This window comes from Pteropus vampyrus, unplaced genomic scaffold (assembly GCF_000151845.1).
Source record: "Pteropus vampyrus isolate Shadow unplaced genomic scaffold, Pvam_2.0 Scaffold79, whole genome shotgun sequence".
Lineage (NCBI taxonomy): Eukaryota > Metazoa > Chordata > Mammalia > Chiroptera > Pteropodidae > Pteropus > Pteropus vampyrus.
In genome coordinates this window covers 5,760,351-5,772,976 of record NW_011888860.1, presented here as the reverse complement: position 1 = coordinate 5,772,976, position 12,626 = coordinate 5,760,351, and the positions used below count along the sequence as shown (strand labels likewise).

Genomic DNA, 12,626 nt, shown 5'->3' with positions numbered 1-12,626 from the left:
CCCATGTACCATAACCAAGTAGTGGTTGTGACTTAATCTTAACCAAATAACTCTGTTACAGCTATGGAGGCAGATTAGAATGAGAACTCCAACAAGGCTGACTTGATGTCTGTTCCTCAAACTCTCATTTCAGGACACTCTATATTATTTTCCTACAATTATTTTCTGAGCTTAAGGTGGGATCCATTCTTGGGAGCAGTTAAATGACCTACAAAAAAAATTATAGGAACAAAATGGCACTTCCTTGTTTTATTTCTCCAAAGATTTGTGTTAATAACAGGTCTTTACAGTAATATTTTCATGCAATCAATTAATATTTCTACTGTACATTTCAAAAAGATATCTCTTTCTCTCTCTTTCCATAGCCATCTCTATGTTTTATTCAGATATCCATAACTTGTACCAAATAACAGTAGAAAAGTAAAAGCCCAAGAGTTCACGTTTATCTGTAAAAAGACTGGTGCGTTAAATTTGATTTCGTAGACAGTCGATTGCTTGAAAATTGGCAGGCAATGATACCTGAATAAAAAATTCAAACTCTCTTCTTGAGATTCAATTTCATTTTATCTCTGCTTTCAGACATTTTGATAGAACTTCAATTGATGTGAATTATTGTTGCTGTTGTATACTTTAGTGCAAAAATTAAATAATAGAAATGTTTTAGAACAATCCTGTGACAAAAAGCATAAACTATGTTGAAACAGCAGGAAATTCCTCTGCTAAGTGTAAGTAACAATGGACAGGTAACAAAAAAGCATAAACTATGTTGAAACAGTAGGAAATTCCTCTGCTAAGTATAGGTAACAATGGACAGGTAACATCGACATAAGCATGCATCAGATTATCAGGTAGGAAGGGGTTTATCTCTAAAAAATGTACTTTTTTCTTCTCTATGCCAATTTGTTTCAGGATCTTATGACCGATGGTTAATTTCTTCATGCAGAGCAGTGTTCATTTGACCTAATCATCCATCCATACATTCATGTATCCATATTTTCCAACAAATTTTTCTTAAGAACTCATTACTGTGCTATGCAGAAGGTAACACAGAAATAAATCATAAGCCTCCTGCCCTCAAGGAGTTCACATTCCACTTGGGGAAATAGGTGAACGTATTTTTGCAACATAGTTTGATAATGCAGGCAGAAGACAGTATGAAGTCACAGGGAAAGAACATTCAACAATATGGATGATGTGCACAAGACCTTTTATTTTAGTTTTGTGTATGTGTATGCAGATCACATGTTCTTTCACCAAACTGGTTTTTCAAGGGTGGTGATCCTGTTTTTCTTTTTCCTGTTTTTTTTTTTTTTTTAAATTTAAAATAAGATCTAATACAACGTTTTGCATGTTATGAATTATATATAAAATTTTTTCTATTCTTTTGGAAAAAAAGTGATAACTAATTTATCAAGATATTTTTGATACTTATTTAACAATATTCCCACAGGATCTAGAAAGGTAATTGTTAAAGAAAGGCATAAAAGAACCACCGTGTTATAATAGCCAAAATTTTCTAAATTTCTACTCAAACTATATGTATAACTTTTTGACTTAGTTCAGAGATTGGCAAACTTTTTGTCTTGAAGCATCTGATAGAAATGTTTTATGCTTTGGGGGACATATGAACTCTGTTGCAACTACTCTGTTTTGCCACTGTAGCACAGAAAAGCTAATAGACAATATATAAATGAATGGGAATGGCTATGACCACTAATCTTTTTATATACAAAAACAGGTAGCGGGCCAAATTTGTGCAGTAGCTAATTTACTGACTCTTGAGTCTTAATTGATTATTTCAGATTATGCTGCAAATATAAGTATATACAAATGTACAAATATTTACTTAGGTATATATTTATGTTATGTAAAATAAATTTATCTGAGCATACACTTGGATTTAGAGGGATGTGAGACAGCTAAAGATTTCATTTGACTCAAAAGCTTAGGTTTTAAGAATAAGCGATACAAAAAAATTTTCCATTTGTAATAAAATACTTAAGGAAATTAGTATTTTAGTCAATATGGAGAATTCGTATAATAGATTATATAAGAAATAAAAGCTGTCTTACATTTTATCCACACAACCGTGTCATGATAAAAATCCTTTTAGAATACTTATAATCCTGCATCCATATCGTTCATATGGGGCTGCTAATTAGTTCTGTATTCAAGCTAAATAAGAACAGGTCACCCCATTCTAGGCAGAGAATACTAAGGCAAGATTTGTTGGCACGATCACTTCTTGAAGACTGGAAAATACCTATATGTGGTCTTATCCTTTGAATTCAAGAATCCATTGGCCTCTGTCATGACCAAATGCTACTGGGTGAACAGAAATTTTCTTCCTCATCGTGAACTTATATATGGTTATCTTTCATATTTCCTCTTACTGGTCTATCTTGATTTAATGTATTCCTCCTCGGTATTAACATTAACTATGCCTTCTTTTCATTTCTTATAAATGCAGAGAGGCAGTGACAAGGTCTTCAGCTATTAGACTACGAATGTAGTAATGATCCAGGTTACTGGACTGCAGATTTATAGTTAACGATACAGATGCTAATTTTGAAAGTAACATTATACCTCTAACCCTATGTTTATTACACATTCATGTATTCCTTCTTTTCTTAAACAACTATTTAATTAGTGCTTATTTTAAATCAGACAGTGCACTAATTTCAAAGGATGCAATATTAAGTAAAAAATAAGCATAATCCCTGAACATACAGTACAGTTGGTTAACAGTGGTAATCCAATAATTACACATGACGATAAAAAACCGAGGTGAATTCTCCAAAAGAAAGCTCATATAAAAATGAAATACAACAGAGACTAGTGGGGGCGGGTGAGTTGTGTCAGGGAAGGCTGCTTCAAGAAGTGCTTCCTAATTTTTTATATAAAAGATGAATAGTGTAAATCAGGTGAGTGGGAGTGGGTGGGTAAGAGCTTTCTGGCAGAGAGAATGTGAGCTACAATGCTCTAAGGCAGGAGGAGAAATGGCAGTAGGGAACCTGGCACATTCCAGGAACTGAGAGAAGAGTAGTGTTGATGTAGCAAGGGAAACAATGGTTCGAGGCCAAGCAGGAGTCAAGGCACCCAGGCCTCTGGCCATGATAAGAAGGTTGGTCTTGACCTTATGAGAAATAAGAAATATCTGAACAATTTTAAGTTATTCAGTGACATGAGCAGATCTATATTTTGGAAAGATCACTCAGATTACTACATCAAGGCCAGCCTGGAGAGAGTCAGTATAAATAAAGGGAGAACAGATGAGCTACAGTGAACAACATTTATAACTTCTTTGACACATCCTTGCATTCATTTAGTAATTTACTCATTTTATGTATTCTTCCTTCTCTTAATACTTACTGAATACCTATAATATGAGAAGCATGGTGATGGATAAAAAGAGAGACAAGTCACAGTTTTTGGTCCCACAAGAGCGCATTAAAACTAGGTATATTTTTCTTCTCATATTCGAATGTTAAGTTGTTGCAATGGTTTGTACTTGATGTTGATTGACTAGATAAGAGCAGTTTGAACCTAGAAATTCTTGCTCCAGTGAATTGTGTAATGACAAGTGAATTTGTATTAAAATCCATGACTAACTGCCTTTTCTACCTTGTTAGAAATCTCTGAAAATGGTTTTAAAATTTTCACATTGTGTATTTAGGTCAGAGTCAATTTCTTTCGTTTTTCTTTATGTAGTAGTGATACGGAGTTATATTCCTAACATGAATTCCTCTTTAGAACCAGTTTTCTTATCTATCTCTCTTTTATATTAGCAGTTGCTGCACCAGTCAGGACTCTTTTCCTCAGCCTTTCTCTTTTTATCATTTCTATGCCATTTCTGGGACCTGTAAGATGTTTCAGTAATGGGAGTTCCTGTTGGACCTCAATGAATACCATCTTCTCATCCTCATCACCACCACATTCAATATCTGTACTGCTGTGGGGAAGAATGAAGTAGAGGTTGAGAAAAACTGTTAAGAATAACCTCAGACATTGTTTCAAACTGCCTGGGTGTTTAGGTGAGGAAAGAAAGTGAAGAACTGTTAAGAGATGGAAACATAGCACAAATGTTACCGAAGACTAAACAATTCAATTGGTTCAGAGTCAGGCAATCACAGACTATATACTGTGATTTCAGGATTTTTAAGAAAGTATCTCCTGCCAGAAAACATTATATGTGCCCCACCATCATTCAATATTTGGTATTTAAAAAACATACACAACAAAATTTTCTTTATCTTCATCTTTTAGCTGTCGGGATAGACAAAGTTATTTTGTGGTTAAACACTACCCTAAATTTCAGAGGCTTAAAACAACGAATACTAATTTCTAGTACATGCTATATGTCCAGTACAGGTCAGCTAGGAACTCTGACTGTATTGTCCTTACTCAAGAAACCACTGAGTGACCATCATTTGGAGTATCACTGGCCACAATTCATTAACAGGAAGGAGACAGCATGGTGAATCTGACACTCTCTCATTCAGCCTCCATCTAAAAATGGTCCATGTTTCTTTTGCTCACTTTTCACTGACCAGAGAAAGTTCCACTACCACCTCTAATTTCAAAGAAAGAAGAAATTCAATGTGGTCATACACCTAGGCTGGAAACTGACAGTATTTGCTGGATAGCACTAATGTCTGTCATAAGTCTCTTTTAAAATGTCTCCCCTCAAAAAAAAAAAAACCTTAAAGATAATTCATTAATTCCTAACTTATAATGAAAAAATTTCTCTTATTTTTTGCTCCCAGCTGAGTAGCATGAGGATACTACTGGAAGTCGCAAAAAAAGGAAGAGTAATTTGTAACCATATTTTAATTTAGGGTATGACTAGGAGTGCAGTTAGAAGTGCCTGTATTGATTAGTGACTGGCTCTCTAGATATTACAGATAGGAGTCTCTTCAGTAGAAGACCCAACATGTGGAAATAAATAATTATTGCAAGCTAACCAATAGCCAGTTCAAAAAAGAAAGTTATTTGACTTATCTATTCAATTCATATGAATCAGTAAAATACACTTGAGTAGATTTAATAGTATGACTTATATGAGAACTACACACAGAAACAGACAGAGATGCCCATGAATTTGTAGTGCAGGCGCTCACATCCCCATTTGCCTAAATAGACCTTTCTTATTTGTATGTACTCTTACAAACACATTTTTTCCATAAGACAAGTGTGAACACAAACACAAACTATGCTATATATAAATATTATTAGCAAATGAGCGAAAAGGAACAATAGAGAACTAACAAAAGATGAAAACACAGGCTGAACTGGAATAAAAAAGGAGGGCATGGTATATTAAAAGGAGGACAGGGGAGAAAAAGGTGAGGGGGGAGAGACAGAGAGAGAGAGAGAGAGAGAGAGAGAGAGAATGAATATGGGAAACAATGTATTTATGTGGAAACAAAAAATGCGGGTCCATTTGGAGGGCTCTGACCATTTGTTCTGCCAAGCTGGGCACCTGAATGTCAGTGGCAAAGAAAGGATGGGAACATCTGGAAAAGATAAGAGAAAAGATTCAATTAATTCAAGGATGAGGACTACAAGTAAGTCTCATGTACTAAATGTCCAGGCAGTGTACTGACAGCTTTCAAATCCTTCGGTAATATCCACAAACACCATGTAGTGTTGTCTTTGATCCAATTGTTGTTATGTGTACATACATCAACTCAAAGAATATGTACAAACTATATGAGGTAGGTTCTACAATTACCTTTATTCTATAAGTGAAACAAATCATAGTGAGGTGAAAGAATTTATCCAAGGTTGCATAATGAGTAAGTACAATTACTATTTGAAACTGTGTTTATTACCAGAATCTGAGAACTGAACCACTACTCTCTGTTGCATTTCATTTCCTCTGGAGAAAGTACTGTGGTTCTCATATACATATGAAGGCACAGATACTCATGTATCCTCTTATTTATGCATTAGTTTCTTCATTCATGCATTGATTTATTCTTTCTTTCATTTATTTCTTAATAATTTCCTGAAAGATTATATACATCTGATTCTGTGCTAGGCACTTGGAAGGTAAAGATGATTAAGATCAGGCTCATTACCTTTGAAGAACTTGTAGGCTAATAGAGTGAGAAAAGTTAATAAATAAGTTCAATCGCATATTCCAGGTTTCATTTTAATGCTTGTGCTAAATTCAGCAGTACAAAGAAAAGTATGAATGTTTTTATCTGGAAAAGTAAGAAATAGTTTATAGGGCTGAGGCTTGAAGTGTTCACCATGTAGATAGTACGAAAGTGGAATTCCAGCTGAAAGAGGCAATGAGAACCAAAAGCATAGAGATATGAAACCATTGGCTGTTGAGAGAAACATAAACATTTTCATTTACAGAGGACAGAACGACTTTGAGAAATGAATGCTGATTATGGATGTGTATGTGACAAGGTATGTGTGAAAAGAGCAGAGTTGAGGCTGGAGATATAAACAGGGGTCAGATGTGATATGCAAAAGAGTTTGCACCTTACACTTTTATCAAGAAAGGATTTTAAATTACCCAGTGACACTATTAAATTAGTTTTGAAACACTCTTGTTGGCTCTGTGGAAAACCAACTGGAGAAGGCCGAGATTGGAGGATAGAAACTAGTTAGCAGGTTACTGTTTACTGGTACTGCTTATTGGCAACAGCCCAAGTGAGGACAGAGCTGAGGCTATGAAATTGCAAATGCGTTGAATGGATCAGATAATGTATATATAGAAGGTATTTTGCTCAGCTATAGCAAATGGGTATGTGAGGTGTGTGTGCGTGTTGGGAAGATGGGGCAAGATACTGAGAAAATATAATCTAGAATGACTCCCAGTTTCAGGATTTTGGTGGGGGGATGGTGATAAGACAAAGAACACCAGATGAGATACCTTTTGAGGAAAGGTGTCCACCAGCGATGCACAGTGAGCTGTTAGAGACAAAGAGAGCTTTGAGAGTTACCAGAATATTATAGCTGAGACTGCCCAAGGTCATGGCATTTTTAAGTCTGGTACCAAGGATGCCAATTTACATTCCAAAGTGTACAACTCTACAAATAATTCATCAATTATTTATTGTAAATCTATGATCAAGTTACTCTGGCAAATACTAAGAGATCTCTAGCAAGGAGAAATAATCTACATATTGTTATTTAAAATCATTTAATATCCATAATTAATTTTCCATTGTATTATTCACTTTTTCTTAGAAATAATTGGTTTCTATTTTCTCTTTTGTGTCTCTCTGACTAACCATGAAATACTCATACCCTGAATATATTTTTCACTTATTTCTTCACAATACATATATCTTCTCTTCCCCTTAAGATGAAAGAGTTTTAATGCTAAAAATAATGCTATTGGAATAATCCTTCAATTGGGACCATTCTTATCCCACCTAGGAAGTACATAAATGGGCCCAAATTAGGTTCTGGACTCCCTCTGTTCTCCGATTTTGTTGTTATTGTTATTGGCTTCTTTTGCACAATTTTGCATGATGAGGTGTTATTATTTGGAAAATATCCATGTAAGGTAGATATTTTTTCATTCTGGACACTTTTCCTGGTCTTAGACCAAGCGGCTTTTTGTGTTATAGAAACTACTTAATCATATTTTTAATAATATTAATAATCCACTTATTTCTATATGGCAACTCAATTTGTAAATTATTAATTAAAGTAAAAGCTCCCTATATTACATTATTTTTCTTAAACTATATGTTACTACTTAGTAGAAATAGTTTTGTTCTGAAAATAAATTTTTAGAGTACATGCATAGGACTTGGTCTTTAATTTGTTTACAATTAATGTCATACATTATTTTATGACTTTCGAATTTGCTGTAAGCTCTTTGAGGGTAGGAACATGCCATAATCGTCATTATATTCAGAATGGTACCTACCAGAGAGTCTTGTAAAAAGCAAACATTTAGTAAGACTTGTTAAATGAATACATGGCTATTATTAACAGATTTACATTACACTGATAACACCAAGATATCAATAGCTAAATATTTTGTCCAAAGTTTCCATGGTGAGACTGCACATAAGAAGCTAGAATTTTGGCTTTCGTGAAATAGCATAGAGGTAGTAGAGTATAGTAGTTAAGGATGGAGAATCTGGAAACATATTGCTTGGGCTCTGCTCCTGGCTCCACCCCTGGGAGACCTTGAACAAGATTAAACTTTCTGTGCCTAAAGTTTCTCATCAGTGAAATGGAAATAATAATCAAACTCTTTTGATATTTAACTAAATTAATTTAAAGTATTTGGAATGGAGTCTACACTGTTATACAAAAAAGACATTATAGATTTATTTTATTATTTTTACTACTTTGATTAATATTTACAATGCCTGCCTCACAGGCAAAAGCTGCCAATTATGTAACAGCTTATCCTTCAGTGAAATGCACAGTATACTTTTGAATGAAAGAGTTTGGGGCTGAAATTATTATCATTGTTTTAAGAAGCAATCAAATAAACATGAAAATAAATTCTATCTATAATTTCTCAAAAGGAAGGCAAAAGAGTTTCCTTATAAGTTACTCTATATGTGCTTGATATAAATAGTTAGACTTTAAAGTATCCTGAATGCATGATATATTTCATTTACGAGTTGGATAAGGATTTATAAAATTACTTTATAAACAGAAGAATTATTTGGATTGAAGAATGTATGTGCATAGTTTATCTGAGCTAGTATATGTGATATATTTAGCTCTAATGAAATGTGACCTAGATACATTAATGTAACAGAGTAGTTTTGGAATTATTTGTTTATAAGGCTAATTACTCCCCCTTTCCAGCTGTTTCTTCTTTCAGAAACTTGAAACCTAGTGGACATATTAGAACCCTCCATCTAAATTCAATTTACAGGAAAAAATAAAACTTGAATAAGCCATGGTTTTAACTTGAGAATTACCAAATGAATATTTGCTCCAGCTTTTCCTTCTCTTTCTTTCCTTCTTCCTTCCTTCCTTCCTTCCTTCCTTTTTTTTTGAATGCTAATTGTGAATAGGTAAGAACAGACTTGCACTCCAAACATATTTTGAAATTAGTAAAGCATTCTGCATAAAAGTACAAGATATTTAATTCTGTGAAAAGAGAATAATCTATGCTTTATTTCCTAATTTCCCATCAGTTTATATTCTCATTTGAATAAATGACTCACACAGGAAAGTATGTAAAGTGTATATGAATTTATTTATGGAATACATGCTGATATATTAAAATTTGTAAATACAGTGAGATGCTATTCTTGTTGAAGTAATTCTGGTACTTCAAAGTATGTAAAAATTACTATGATCAAATTATGTGGTAGTGAGACTAAATGCATTTTGTGGAAATGTGTTTGTTCTATAAATGTTATTCTCATTTAAATCCACATACTTAATTTTATTAGTTCAGATACCTATCTTTCTACAGATAAATATCTATGTGCTTGCATGTGTATATATAATATACACATATATATTATATATTCTTATATATACATTTTATCTTATAGAACTTAAAGATTCAAGTCCCTTAGGTTATAAAGAGTAGTGGTTGCCTAGAACAGTGATGCCAAGTCTGGGCAGGAACAAGGGAAGCTCTACACAATATCTGTTCAAAAACATGAACAGTTTTGTAGTGAATTTTTTTTAAACTGTACAATATTGTGAAGCATAAAAAAAGAAAAATCAGACAAAACTAAGATACCCCAATTTTTCATCTTTCTTTTATTTTTGGTCCTCATGTGGAAATCTCTTTAAGAGATTTCAGTTTGGGGGATGGAGATAAAACATGACCTCCCCACCCCAAATCCACATTGTGGGAGAGTTATTCAGACTAGTTCAAACAGAAGGTTGTGCACTGCCCTAGCTTTGGCAGGAATGAATTTACCTGCCACCAATTAGTTGTCAATTCTATAGAACTGGTTGCCTTAGGACATGTTCCAAAAAAAAAGTGGGCAGGAAGAGCTTAGTCATGACTGACACAGCCTGGCTCTCAAATCTCAGGCAGCTCACTGTGCTCCATCATTTAGAGGGGAGAAAAAAAATCAGGCTGCAATTATCAGATGTCTGGGGAAGCTGGACAATCCTAGAAGAAATTTGGCTGAACTAGTTATAGAGTAAAATATTAGTATAGATATAGCAGTAAGTAGAGGTCCACTGCAATCAGCTTTTCTGATTTCTGTTTGTTTTTTTTTTTAATGTGCTATCCAACAGCAATAAAATTACAAAGTATTTTGTGGGGGAAAACTAAAAATCATGGTTTTATAATTAATTTTTTTGTGAGTCTCTTTCAAATAAGTGCATATCCAAATCTATAGACTATTCTAACATACAATTTTTTAAAATCCAAATGGTAAAAGTCATCCAAAATAGTCTGAACTTTGTGAAGCTACATATAAATGGGTCATATAACAATGAGGTTGAAAATTTAATAAGGATGTCAATTCAATAAGGCTAATTTTTGAAAAACAAATAATTCCAGAAGATACAAATTTTGAAATAAAGCGATTAAGCTAAAATACATAAATAGGCATTAGAATCCAGGGGAAACTATAGTATGAGAATAATCTATGAAGACATTTATAAAAATTGTGACATTCATGAATGAGAAATGCTGTTGGAGCATAGCAGTTAAGGTTGGGAAGAAACCATATGCTGTTCAACTTTCATTATCAAAATATAAACAATTTAGTAGTAATATAAATGACAAAATGATAGAGATCTTAATAAAGATGGTCTCATAGAAATGGAAAATAAGAAAATGCCGTAACAAGTAAAGTGTATACACCAAGTAGATGATGTTTGGATCCCCTAGTTGCATGGTTTTAAATGGCTTGCTTTTTATCTTTGTGAATTTCAATTAGACTGAAATGGGCAAGTCAGGAAGGGAATATTAAATGGTAGAGGAGAAAGCTGCGTGGTGTTCCATTCTTCACAGAGCGTGCTAAATAGGAGAGCAAATTTTTGTTTAAGGTGTAGCATATTAAATGCTCATTCAGAAAGGGGTAATTAATAGGTAAAAAAAAAAACAGCTTAAAGTATTTACAATGTAAAGGTTTTACTCTCCTTGCATCTAGCTTCAAAGCAAAGCTAAAATTTATGTAGATTAGCAGTGTTTGTTGTTATGAAAACTGCATCATCCAGGAAAAACATCTGAACTTTTGGTTCATAACTAACCAAATTGAAGTGTTTTGGCACATATAAACTCCAAATGTAATATGACAGAAACATATCAGCATACTTATATTTTTTCCCCTTTTAAATCGTCTAAAGTTTATAATTTCTTGAAGAAATAAACGCCCACTCTGCTTTGCCTTAGTAGGATGTACATAACATTTTGTCTTATGTGCAATACAAAAAGGAAAATGTTTTTTTGTTGTTGTTCAACTTTCACGATTAAATTTTATCATCTCAGATTAAATAGAAGAGAAATGAGACAGATCAAACACACAGTGCTGAAAATATACAATGGGGCTGGGATTACAACAGGTCCATTTGCCAGGAGCGCGGAGGGGGGGGGGGTTGGGGAGGGGAAGCCCTTAAAGGGGGAAACCTCACACACTCTGGGGAAAGAATCAGAGCTAGAAGAAACACAGCAGGTACAATTTTGCTCTGGAGAAATGTAAACTTTTTTAGAGCTGTTGATTGAGTTTGATCACCAGGTAGAGAGGCCGCCTTTGAAAAGAGATGGGCAAAAAGAATTGCTGAGTGTGAGCGGGAGGTTTCCCAAGGAGTATAATCTGCAAATGGACATTATAGATCGGCTCAAGGAAGTGTTCAAGCCTCCGAGCTTTGAGTAGATATTGGTCCTGATTGGCAGGAGTGTTAAGGAAGAGAGAGAGAGAGAGAGAGAGAGAGAGAGAGAGAGAGAGAGAGAGAGAGAGAGAGAGAAGAGAGAGAAGAGAGAGAAGAGAGAGAGAGCGAGCCAGCGAGCGAGCGAGAGCAAGCGCAAGCTAGCTCAAGAAATCAAAGAAACTTCCTGCTGTCTGATTCCACGAATATGTATTGAACTTGATCCTGCGTGGATGCGCTGATGACTAAGTAAAGGCGTGATTTAGCTCCCTTGCCTTCCAGCTGGAACAGTAGCTATTTACCTCTCCTCCGCAGCCACATCGCTCCCAAGCCGGAGATGTTGGGGGACGAGAAGCAGGGCGAGAGGCAGGGTGCGGCCCCGTGGACTTAAGGCAACACCGAAACACTGCATTCTCAGCTCCTCACCCACACCCACCGACAGCCCCCAGGAGCCTCGGGACCGCGGGATAGCCCTGGCGGGCGGCCGCGGGGCGCAGTCTCGGGCGTCGCGTGGGCTCCGCTTCTCCCGCGCGGCGTGGATGCTCCGGAGCGATGCTCCAGGAGCACTCGAGCGCCTGCAGCTGCCGCTCCGGGCTGTGCGACTGCAGGTGCCTGGCGGGCAGTTACTCGGGATCGGGCGCGGGGTTGGGGGTCCCTGCGTGCCCTGGAACCTCGTTAGCCCTCCTCCCAGGCCTGGCTCCTCCTTCTCCAGGCGCGGAGCTCGTGCCCGCCACTGCCTGCGCGCACCGTGCCTCCGCTCGCGTCCCCCCACCCCACCGGCTCCTGCCAACGCTTGCCCTTCCTCCTCCTCCTCCTCCTCCTCCTCCTTCTCCTGCTCCTCC

General features: G+C 35.8%; 1 protein-coding gene across 1 annotated transcript in view; it reads left to right on the top strand.

Moving 5' to 3' along the window:
* The first annotated feature begins 12,096 nt into the window (after nucleotides 1–12,096).
* GABRA2 (gamma-aminobutyric acid type A receptor alpha2 subunit) overlaps nucleotides 12,097–12,626 on the top strand; it is a 127,918-nt gene continuing 127,388 nt past the window's right edge. Inside the window, exon 1 of the mRNA XM_023532235.1 lies at nucleotides 12,097–12,392. The gene's annotated coding sequence lies outside the window, so the exon portion shown is untranslated. The remainder of the gene's footprint in view (nucleotides 12,393–12,626) is intronic.